The sequence below is a fragment of the Balaenoptera acutorostrata genome, chromosome X, assembly GCF_949987535.1.
Source record: "Balaenoptera acutorostrata chromosome X, mBalAcu1.1, whole genome shotgun sequence".
NCBI lineage: Eukaryota > Metazoa > Chordata > Mammalia > Artiodactyla > Balaenopteridae > Balaenoptera > Balaenoptera acutorostrata.
The window spans coordinates 35,889,426-35,901,972 of record NC_080085.1 but is presented as its reverse complement, the minus strand read 5'-3'; the positions used below and the strand labels follow the sequence as shown (position 1 = coordinate 35,901,972).

The 12,547-nt window shown below is 43.8% G+C and overlaps 1 non-coding gene across 1 annotated transcript; it reads left to right on the top strand.

The window, feature by feature from the left end:
• Positions 1-5,614: 5,614 nt before the first annotated feature.
• Positions 5,615-5,687, top strand: TRNAG-CCC (transfer RNA glycine (anticodon CCC)). Its single transcript has one exon. It is a non-coding gene; the product is annotated as a tRNA-Gly (tRNA).
• The last annotated feature ends 6,860 nt before the right edge of the window (positions 5,688-12,547 follow it).

Genomic DNA, 12,547 nt, shown 5'->3' with positions numbered 1-12,547 from the left:
TGGGTACCAGAACAGGGGTGATGGCACACACATGTGTAAGGTCGTGGGGTGAAATCAGAAGAAGACCCAGGCTTTGTGAGGCCTAAAACTCACAATCCTGGGATCCCTCTTTAAGTAAAAGTATAGAAGATTACAGGTACAAAATTAGGTATGACAAGAAATTCTGGATTTTAAAGAGTAGACTACCACCTAAACCTCACAAAACCCAGACAGTGTAACATAATATTTTTATTAACTGCCTAACACACCTCTGTAGTACTTTTTATGTGACAATTTTGGGCTGCATACTTGTTGATCGATTTGGGGTTTGATCAATAATCCTGAAAAAACACATAAAGTTAATCTGAAATTTAGGGCATACAAGAACAATTCAAATGCCTTCTTAAATTGCCACTACATTGTATTGGGCTACATAATTATGTAATCGAATTACTCTTATGGGATAAAAATTGACTCATTGATAAATACGTTTCTTTAGGGTATTTTGCTGCCATCAGTGGCAATTTTGCTTGATGTTTCATCTGGAATTGCTAGGCTTCATCAGAACAAGAGGCATTAGATACTCTAAGATGTGGGCCAAATCACTGGGGTGGATAAAACATGCGACTTCACACAAAGACCTACTCACTGCTTGTTGTACTGCTATAGGTTTGTCCCCTGCAAGAATTCTGATAAATTCTCTTCCACATACATTCCATGAGAAAGGAAAAAGGAATATATGGTACATTCGTAATTGTATCCATTGCCTTGCTGAATATATTCCCGACAGGAGAGAATTTCTGTTATCTAGGGATAAGTAAGAACTTGCCTCTGCTTAGAATTTTTCGTCTGATGATTGGAAGAGTTTTCCACAGAGTAGCTTCTGATTCCATGCCTTTTTTTTTTTTTAAATTTATTTATTTATTTATTTATGGCTGTGTTGGGTCTTCATTTCTGTGCTAGGGCTTTCTCTAGTTGCGGCAAGCGGGGGCCACTCTTCATCGCGGTGCGCGGGCCTCTCACCGTCGCGGCCTCTCTTGTTGCAGAGCACAGGCTCCAGACACGCAGGCTCAGTAATTGTGGCTCACAGGCCCAGCCGCTCCGCGGCATGTGGGATCTTCCCAGACCAGGGCTTGAACCTGTGTCCCCTGCATTGGCAGGCAGATTCTCAACCACTGCGCCACCAGGGAAGCCCATGATTCCATGCCTTTTGAACCTTGTTTCTCCGCCACCACCTGTATGCTTCTGGTTCTGCGTGCCATAGGACACATTTACCTTGAGATACAACCTCTGGGCCTGAGTCTTCATGTTACGTCACCTGGGGAGTCAATCCAGCGAGTAGTGAGACTGTCTCTGGAAGCTATTCTTACACTGGGATGGCTAGTGATATCTTAAAAGTACAGCCGGCCCACGGCATTCTCTGAGGATTGGTTCCAGGGCCAGCAGAGGATATTAAAATCCATGTATGCTCTAGTCCCAGAGTCGGCCCTCCCTATCTGTGGATTCTGCATGTGCAGATTCAACCAACCTCGGATAGCAAATGTAGGAGCATGAAAAGAATCTGTGCATAGGTGGATCCTTGCAGTTCAAACTCATGTTGTTCAAAGATCGACTGTACACACAAAATATCCCACTGAACCCAAATTAAATATATCCCCCCACTCAACTTCCTCTTAGCTGGATATAAGAAAAAATTCCCCTAGCTGCTCCAACGCTACCAGATATGAGCGGAAGTGTGGCTGACAGGAAAGTAGGAGGAGAGGGAAACTGGTCATAGACAGATAGATAGATGAATAAGATATAGCACTGCCCCCAAGAATCTTGCAAACCGATAGGGTATTTAAAGATGGCATGTAAGTGGCTACAGTACAAGATGAAAATTGGTGAGGCCTTTAGAAGGATAAATAACAACAAAAACGATAATAAAAAGTTAACACTCATTGAGTACTTACTATGTGCCACACACTTTTCTAAGCATTTTATACGTGCAATATCTTTTAAACCTCGCAGCAACTCTAAAAGAATAGGTACTAGTACGAATAGCCCATTTTACAGATGTAGAAACTGAGGCTAAGAGAGATTTGATGAGTTATTTGAGGTCACATGCTAATGGAGGGCAGAGCCTGGGAATGGGGAGACTGACTGAAGGTGGGAGGTGGGTTGGCACCAGGACAAGCGCTAATGGGGCAGTGGGAAGATGGGTAGGAAGTTGGGTGACTCCCAGATAGCTGGCTTTGGGGACAAAAAACAGTGATGTTATTTGATGAAAAGGGGACTGTAAGGAGGGGAAGCTGGCTTTAAAAAAGGTAATGAATTTACTTCTGCCATATTGATTTGAAGCACTTGTGGGACAGCCACGTAGAGATGGCCTGGAGGCAGTTGGATATCTGAGTCCAGAACTCAAGAGAGAGATCTGGGCAGGAGACAGACAGGGTGGGTCATCCCTGTGTAGTGATGGTCGACTTCAGGGGATTGTCTGAATTCCCTTGGGATGTGTTGGGTGTTAGGAGGAAGCCAAGCTGTAATCCTGGGGTGGCCAGAGGAAGAAGGGTGGGCAAAGCAGTGGGCAGCAAGGGGGCAAGAAACCCAGCAAGCTGAGGGAGGAAAGCACTTCAAGAAGAGCTCATGGTCACAGTGATACATGTTGCAGATAAAGGCTGGGATTCTTGTATTTAGCAAAAAATTCACAATAATCCTGGTGTCTGAGTGTGGGTTGTCCCTGAGACAGGGACTTGAGAGGAAGTAGATTTTAGGAGATTTAGAGACTATGGGCAGTGGTGAAGTGGGATGGGAAAGGGAAGGCGGCCAATAAAGGGAGCATCACCAAGCTGGTTCCCACTGTGGGCAACTGGTGCTCAGTCCCACAGGGACCCCTGGGAGATGGTGTGAGACACATAGCTCAGGGGTATCTATCACAGGTTAGATTCTCTGGAGGCAGAAACCGAAATGGAGTTTGGCATGTGAGATATTTACTAGGACTGCCATCAGTGAAAGGAGGGGGAGAAAGTGGGACTGGGACAGGGGAGGGCTTGAGCTGCAAAGCTGGCCTGGCAAACCTGGACAGACCCTATGGGAGACGCTGAAGCATGTAGAGCCTGTCAGAGTTGTCCCACGGTGGATGAAATAACCAATCATTGGATGCTGGCTACCCCAGGAAGTGCCTTTGGGGCGAGGTGGTTTTCTGCTGACAATGGGGCCACAAGTCCCTCCCTGAAGGGGACCTGGGGGCACATCTCTATGGCCCCCACATTTGCCCTCTTGAGGAAGCTGGGCTGGTTCTACACCCGAGGGTCCTGGTTGAGCCAGCCAGAGGGGCCATAATCTCTCAGCATTGCTGACATGTTTCATATACGGGCAGAGCAGAGCTCATGGCTTCAGGCAGGTGTCAGCAGTGGGATGAAGAGGAAAGGCCTGTACCACGTGGGTGGGGCACCAAGAGGTGCATGAGAGGAGTTTAAAGCAAGTGCTGCTGGTAAGGGAGAAGCCAGCTGAGAAGCTGGCTCACAATCCCCCTCCTCTGAGGTTTTGTCTCAGCTATGGGACTTTGCCTCCTGGGGCCATGGCTGATTGATCCATGGGAAGATACCTGACTCAGGCTGGACCAATCAGAATCCTTCCCTGAGATTTTCAAACTGGAGTTAAAGGGAGCCGTGGGGGTAGAAGGGTCTGGAGCAGTTGGGCATAACGTGGAGGAAAGAATGACATCATTCCAAAAGAAGCTGGGAGTAGAGAGAGTGTGAGGGCCACAAGAAAAAAGTCCCAGGGGATCTGGTGGCCCAGCTGCATCCCTTTCCTTCTTTTCTTCCCACAGTCGTGCGAGATTCCTAGCATCCTGCCAATAAAACCCCCATTGTGCTAAGCAAGGCTGGGCTGAGTTTCCTGTCTTGGAGATGAGAGTTAAGGATTGAGTGGGATGTGAAGAAACACCGTGCGTGCAGAGGATTCCCAAAGAGCTCACGACGAAGAGAAGGGGGCGGGGGGGGGGGGGGGGAGAGGATGCTGAAACTCGATGAGAATGCAGGGTCAAGGAAGGGTTTTTTATTTTATTTTTTTAAGCTGTGGAAAACTTAAACATGTTTATGTGCTGAGGGTAAAGAGCCAGTAAAAGCAGCATAAATCATAACAACAGAATATACCAAAACGAGGCAGAGATACAAAGCTGTAAAAGCCTTAAAGATAAAGAAAATATGCTCTCAATAAACATAAGGAGAAAAGGCAGAAGGAAAAAAAAGCCTTGCAGTGGAAAGCAGGCATTGGCCTGAGTACCCCACAGTCCATCCCCAGACCTGGGCAGCCGCTCACTCTGAGGTCAGAGAACAGTTCCAAGCCCTTAGCCTCTTGCTTCTTTCACCTCCGGGGCCTCACCCAGGGGACCAGGAAGGGGCCCTTGAGAAGCAGTTACCTGGTGATTAGGATGAGATACGTCCACCCGGTCCAGTACACACAGCCTTGGGTGCTTACTCAAGACCACAGTTGGAAAGGGGCTACGGGAGAGCAGGAGATGGAAGATGCAGGAGAGAAAGAGGACTGCCCAGGTCCCTGCAGAGGAGCTGGTGTCCGGAACACAAGGGAGAGATTAGCCTCAGATCAGATAACAAGCCCTTGGCTATGAGACAAGAGCAGAGGAAGAAATCTTGTATGTCAGGGGGGTGGTGGGCCGGAAGTGGACTTCATTTTCTCTATAAACTCAAAGGCAAGGGCATCTGTTGAGAGTTATCACGAATGGGCTGGAAGTATCAATTAGGAAGGCTTTTGGCTTCAAGTACCCCCAAATCCAACTAATAATGGCTTATATCCCAAAGGCCTTTACTGCTTAGCAAGCAAGAGGTCTGGAGGTAGGCGGTTTCAAGGTTTGTCCATGGTTCACTGATTGTATGGAGGCACCGGTTCTATCAGCCACTCTGCCCTGCCATCCTTAGTTATTGACTTTTTCTCCCCATGCTTGCTACCTTGTAGTGTCAAGATGGCTGCCATAGCTCCAGGCATCAAGTATTTATTTTAGGAGAGGAAGTCACAGACAGTCAGGCAATGAGAAAACTCCTTCACTCTCGCCTCTTGTCAGGAAGAAACATTCTCTTCAGAAGCTTCCCAGGAGACTTCCCCTTATTAGCCAAGACTGTGTCACAAACCCATCATAAAACATATTACCTAAAATTAAGAGATCTTTGCCTAATGCCCAAACAAAATTGGATTCTGTTAGCAGGGAACAGGTGGGGGAAATGCCTTGGGTGGAGAGCCTTAGAGTCTGCTACAATCAGGTAGGTGGATGGAGAAGAGGAAAAAAGTTTTCCAGTAGCTACAAAAGGGAAAGGACAGAAATAAAGCATTGCCCAGCAGCAGCAGAGGTCCAGCTGGGTTTGAGGCCCAGCATAAGGGAGCAGGGTGAAAGTGGGGCAGATGGGAATAACCGCCAAAGTCCCATTTACATAGAAGGCCTCCATCAGGTGCCACCAAAACTTCACATGATGGCATGATCAAATTCCAACACATCCACTGGCCTGATCATCACGTATCACGAACACTTATGGTTCAGTTGCAGGAAAAGAAATCACTCCAGCCATTTTAAGCAGAAAGGGATTTAATTCAGGGTATTGGGTATTTGCAAAATTGTTATAAGAATGGGAGGATCGGGACTTCCCTGGTGGTCCAGTGGTTAAGACTCTGCACTCCCAATGCAGGCGGCCCGGGTTCGATCCCTGGTCAGGGAACTAGAGCCCGCATGCTGCAACTAAGAGCCCGCGTGCCGCAACTAAAGATCCCACATGCCACAACGAAGATCCCACGTGCCGCAACTAAGACCTGGCCCAGCAAAAAAAAGAAAAAAAAAAAAGAATGGGAGGATCAGGCTTTGGGCTGGCCCTCCAGGACTGACTCTCAAAATGATACCACAGAACTACTGACCTGCCAGGGGAGCTACTCTACCTTGACCTCAGCCAGAAAGGTTGAAGCCTGTATAGGGACTAGTGGTTTCAAGAGCGTGATGCTTTAGCTGTGATCCAGGGGTCAGGAAGACTTGTATGCTGTTGCCACAACTGCCAACTGACACTCATGGGGCTAGTGTCGGGCACTGGAAATCTACTGCAGGAACTTACTTGCCCTACGACCATGCTTGTCAATGGAACGTGGCCTCAGCCTCACTCCCACCCTCCAAGTAATCCACAAGAGCATCAAACTGGTAGAATCCAATTCACGCTCGGAACACTAGCTTTCCACACCCTGCAGTACAGGAAGGCACAGAAAAGGAGGGTAGGATGGATGTTGAGAACACAAATCCTCCATATCCACTATGACATTCTAGTAACTTTTCCTGATCCCAACGCTGCTTTTAAGAGCTCTTTCATACTTCAGATCACAAAAAGCTTTGGTGAATGATTTTTTAAAATTTATTTTTATTTGTAACCATGGTTAAAAAAACCCCTCCACATAACGTAAAGTTTACTATCATAACCATTTATAAGTGTACAGTTCAGTAGTGTCAAGTATATTCACGTTGCTATGTAACAGAGCTCCAGAATGTTTTCATCTTGTAAAACTGAAACTCCATACTCACCAAACAATAACTCCTCATTGCCCCTCCCCCCAGCCCCTGGCAACCACCATTCTACTTTCTGCTTCTATGAATTTGACTACTCTAGATACCTCAAAAAAGCAAAATCATACAGTATTTGTCATTTTGTGACTGGTTTATTTCTGGTGAATGATTCTTTTAAGGAACTCAGGCTATCAAAATCTGCAATGAACAAATAGGACCCCCAATTATATTACAAATCTTTGCTACAATGAGCAAACACATTCTACAATCTCAATAGGAGAGCTATAATGCCTCAGCCCAAAGGCATCCCTTTAGGCAGATTTTATAGTGATATATGTCTTTTTTTCCAAAACCCTGGATAGGCATAGAACTCTCAAAATGAGTGGTCAAGAAAAACCTCACTACAGTGGGGAGAATGCTATTTCCAGTATACTTTCTGCAATAGGCAGAATTCTGGGATGGCCCCCAGGGTTCCTCAGTCTGTAGAATCCCCTCTCCTTGAGTATGGGAGGGACTTATGAATATGGTGACATATCACTGTAATGATTAGGTTGTACCACATTGCATGGTTGACTTTAAGAAAGGGAGATTAGGAGGGGGCTCAAGATGGAGTAGGAGGACATGGAGCTCACCTCCCCCCACAAAAACATCAAAAATACATCTACGTGTGGAATAGCGCTCACAGAAAACTAACTGGAAACTGGCAGAAGAACTCCTATACAACCAAAGCTGTAAGAAAAATCTCCAGGTAACTGGGTAGGATGGAAAAAAGGTACTGGTTTGGGACCTGCGCTCCTGGGAGGGATCAGAAAGGAAGGGAAGGTCTACATGGGTGGACCCTCACCCTGGAGAGCAAGCAGGTCGAGCCACAATCTGGGCATCCCATGCCTGGGGTCCTGCATGGAGGAGACATACCCCCTTGGCTGCTGAGAGGACCACTGGGACAGACAGAAGGGCTGGAGAAGCCTAGACTCTACTTGAGGGGAGTGTGCACATGCTGGCTTTCCAACAATCAGGGCAGAAAGAGCCTTGCGTTGGTGGCTGCCGCCTGGCCACACTCCCCGATCTGATGGGGCGAACACCCCAGGCCTGCTCACTCTACACCACAGCTTGATGATCTGGGCCAACCAGGCCCTGGGAAATGACTGGATCTAGCTACACATAGACAGCCTGGGGGGCCTAGGGTGCGGGTGGCGAGGTGACAGCTATTGTCAGCAAGCTGAGGAGCAAGCAGAGTTAGTGTCCCAGCCAGAGCCCCCTGCCTCCAACCACTCCACACTGCAGTTTAGCACTGGATCTGGAACAGACAGGTCCTGGGAGAAGACTGCCACAGAGGCAGCCCAGATCTCAGGCGGAATCAGAGCCACCTCAGTTCCTGCAGCCACAACGCCCCGACCCTGCAGCCCCAGCCTACTCAACACCACAGCCTTGCACTAGATCTGGGATGAACAAAACAGGGGACGGGATGTGACCTTGGGCTGCTTCTGAGCAGAGCTGCAGATGCCTACACAGGCAGTGCACAGGTCTACTGTGAGCACATGGGCCTCACTTGCTTCAGCAATTACCTTGTTTGGGCCAGGGCATGCACTCAGGGACAACAGAGCCTGATTGAACCTGACCCTCAGGTTTTCTACTCCAACAACTGGGGAGTAGACCCTGCCCCTGACAGGGCAGCAACAGCTACAGAGCAGAGAAGAAGTCCTGCCGCACACCCTGCACAGGCTTTAATTCCCACCACACCAACCACACCCCCTTATCAAGGGGATAACAGCCAGCACACCCTGAAGAAAGACGTGGTTGGCGTCCATATCAAAACCAGCCCTCCCACCAAAGACATTAGACACACACAGTCTATGCAGGAATGCTCCCACATAAAAACACCCTTTCAAGACCACAGTAGGTAATTGTTCCTCCTAAATTCTTAGAGACAGAGAACACTAAGTAAAATGAAAAGGCAAAGGAACTACTCCCAATTAAAAGAGCAAGAGAATTCCCCTGAAAGAACGAATAATGAAACAGAGCTCACCAGTCTATCAGACCCAAGTTAAAAAAGGTGGCAATAAAAATGCTAAAAGAATTCTAAAAGACTATGGATAGAAACACAGATCACTGTAACAAGGAACTAGAAACTACAAAGATGAACCAATAAAAAATAGGTAATTCAATTGCCGAGATAAAAAGCAATCTAGAAGCAATGAATAGCAGACTAAATGACATAGAACAACAAATAAGTGATCTGGAAGATAGAAAAATGGAAATCACCCAATCAGAACAGCAGACAGAAAGACAAATGAAAAAACAATGAAAGCAACATACAAGATCTATGGGATAATATAAAACGTGCCAACATACACATAATAAGTGTTCCAGAATGAGAAGAGCGAGAAAAGGGGATTGAAAATGTATTTGAAGAAATTATGGCTGAAAACTTCCCAAACCTAAAGAAGGAAACAGATATCCAGGAACAGGAAGCACAGAGGATCCCAAACAAAATGAACCCAAATAGACCCACACTAAAACATAGCATAATTAAAATGGCAAAAGTTAAAGAGAGAATTCTAAAAGCAGCAAGAGAGGGAATTCCCTGGTGGTCCAGTGGTTAGGACTTGGCACCTTCACTGCTGTGGCCTGGGTTCAATCCCTGGTCTGGGAACTAAGATCCCACAAGCCGTGCAGCATGGCAAATAAATAAATAAATAAATAAAAGCAGCAAGAGGAAAACAAAGAGACAGTTACAAGGGAACCCCTATAAGGCTATCAGTTGATTTCTCTGCAGAAACTTTGTAGGCCAGAAGGGAGTGACATGATATATTCAAAGTCCTGAAAGGGAAAAACCTGCAACTTAGGATACTCTACCCAGCAAGATTATCATTTACAATAGGAGAGAAAATGAATTTCTCAGACAAGCAAAAACTAAAAGAACTCAACAATACTAAAGCTACCCTAAAAGAAACATTGAAGGGTCTTCTCTAAATAGAAAAGAAGCAAGAATCTATAGGAAAGGGAAAATCACAATAAGAAAGGCAAATATATAGTAAGAATTGAAGATCACTTAAATAAGACAGTACATAGATTTAAAAACAATTAAAAATTTGTAAAAGTGTTTATAACTACAATAAACAGTAAAAGGATAAGCATGAAGTTGTAAAATAGGTCATCAACATCACAAAATGTGGGGGAGAAGAGTATAAAAATGTAGATCTTTTAGAATGTGTTTGAATTTGAATGACTATCAGTTTAAAGCAAGTAGATACAGTTATGGGTCAATATACTTGAACTCCATGGTAACCACAGATCAGAAACATACAAGAGATTCACAAAAACCAAAAAGAAAGGAACTCAAGCATACTGCAAAAGAATATCATCAAACCACAAAAGGAAAAACAAAAAGAAGAAGAAGAAATGAACAAAGAAGAATTACAAAAACAACTGGAAAACAAAGATTAAAATGGCAGTAAGTACATACCTATCAATAAGTATTTTAAATGTCAATGGACTAAATGCTCAGATCAAAAGACACAGAGTGGCAGACTGGATGAAAAAACAGGAATCTGCAATATGCTGCCTACAAGAGACTCAACTCAGGGTGAAAGACACACACAGACTGAAAGTGAGGGGATGGAAAAACACATTTCATGGAAATAGAAATGACAAAAAAGCGAGGGTAACGATACTCATATCAGACAAAGTAGACTTAAAACAAAGGCCATAAAGAAAGACAAAGAAGGGCATTATGTAATGATAAAGGAATCAATACAAGAAGATGATATTACACATGTCAACATATATGTACCCCATATAGGAGCACCTAAATATACACAGCAAACACTAAGAGACATAAAGGGAGAAACTGACAATAACACAAATAATCGTAGGAGATTTTAACACTGCACTGACATCAATGGACAGATCATCCAGACAGAAAATCAATAAGGCAACTGAGGTCCTAAATGACTGGTTGGACTTAATTGATATCTACAGGACACTACAACCAAAAAAACAACCCCCAAAATACACATTCTTTTCAAGCATGCATGGAACATTCTCTAGGATAGATCACGTGCTAGTTCACAAAACAAATCTCAACAAATTTAAGAAATAGAAAATTTCAAGCATCTTTTCTGACCACAACGGTATGAAACTAGAAATCAAACACAGGAAGAAAAATGGGAAAAGAACAAACACATGGAGACTAAACAACATGCTACTAAAAAACTAACGGGACAATGATGAAATCAAAGAAGAAATCAGAAAATACTTCAAGACAAACAAAAATGAAAACGTAACTTTACAAAAGCTATGGGCTGTAGCAAAAGCATTTCTATGTGGGAAGTTCATAGTGCCACAGACCTTCTTTAAGAAACAAGAAAAATCTCAAATAAACAACCTAACCTAGCACCTAAAAGAATTAGAAAAAGAAAAACAAACAAAACCCAAAGTCAGCAGAAGGAAGGAAATAATAAAGATCAGAGAGGAAATAAATAAAATAGAGATTAAAAAAATCAATAAAACCAAGAGCTGTTTTTTTGAAAAGATAAGCAAAATTGACAAACCTCTAGCCAGGCTCACCAAGAAGAAAAGAGAAAGGACCCAAATAAACAAAATAAGAAATGAAAGAGGAGAAATAACAACTGATACCACAGAAATTTTAAAAATTATAAGGGAATACTATGAACAGTTAGGTATATGCCAACAAATTGGACAACCTAGAAGAAATGGACAAGTTTATAGAAACATACGGCTTGCCAAAATTGACTCAAGAAGAAATAGATAATTTGAACAGACTGATCAATAGAAGTGAAATAGAATCTGTAAAAACAAACAAACAAACAAACAACAACAAAAACTCCCTGTAAACGAAAGTCTAGGACCAGATGGCTTCACTGGGGAATTCTACCAAACATACAAAGAATAATTTATACCTATCCTTCTCAAACTATTCCAAAAACTGAAGAGGAAGGAAGACTCCTAAATTCATTCTATGAGGCCACAATCACCCTGAAACCAAAACCAGACAAAGACACTACAAAAAAAGAGAAAATTACAGGCCAATATCTTTGATGAATATAGATGCAAAAATCCTCAACAAAATATTAGAAAATTGAACCCAACAATACATAAAAAGAACATACACTATGATCAAGTTGGATTCATTCCAGGGTCACAAGAATGGTTCAACATATGCAAATCAATCACTGTGATATGCCACATTAGCAAAAGGAAAGACAAAAACCACATGATCATCTCAACAGACGCAGAAAAAGCATTTGACAAAATTCAACATCTGGGGCTTCCCTGGTGGCGCAGTGGTTGAGAATCTGCCTGCCAATGCAGGGGACACGGGTTCGAGCCCTGGTCTGGGAAGATCCCACATGCCGCGGAGCAACTAGGCCCCTGAGCCACAATTACTGAGCCTGCGCATCTGGAGCCTGTGTTCCACAACAAGAGAGGCCGCGATAGTGAGAGGCCCGCGCACCGCGATGAATAGTGGCCCCCACTTGCCGCAACTAGAGAAAGCCCATGCACAGAAGCGAAGACCCAACACAGCCATAAATAAATTAATTAATTTAAAAAAAGTTAATTTAAAAAAAAAAATTCAACATCCATTCATGATAAAAACTCTCACCAAAGTGGGTACAGAGGGAACATATCTCAAAATAATAAAGGCCATTTATGACAAACCCACAGCCAACATAATACTCAATGATGAAAAGCTGAAAGCTTTCCTGCTAAATTCTGGAACAAGACAAGGATGCCCACTCTCATCACTCCTATTCAACACAGTATTGGAAGCCTTAGCCACAGCAATCAGACAAGAAAAAGAAATAAAAGGTATCCAAATTGGAAGGGAATAGGTAAAACCGTCATTATTTGCAAATGACATGATACTCTATATAGAGAACCCTAAAGTCTCCACACAAAAACTATTAAAATAAGTTAATTCAGCAAGGTAGCAGGATACAAGATCAATATACACAAATCTGTTGCATTTCTTTACACTAATAATGAATATCAGAAAGTAAAAAAAAAAAAATC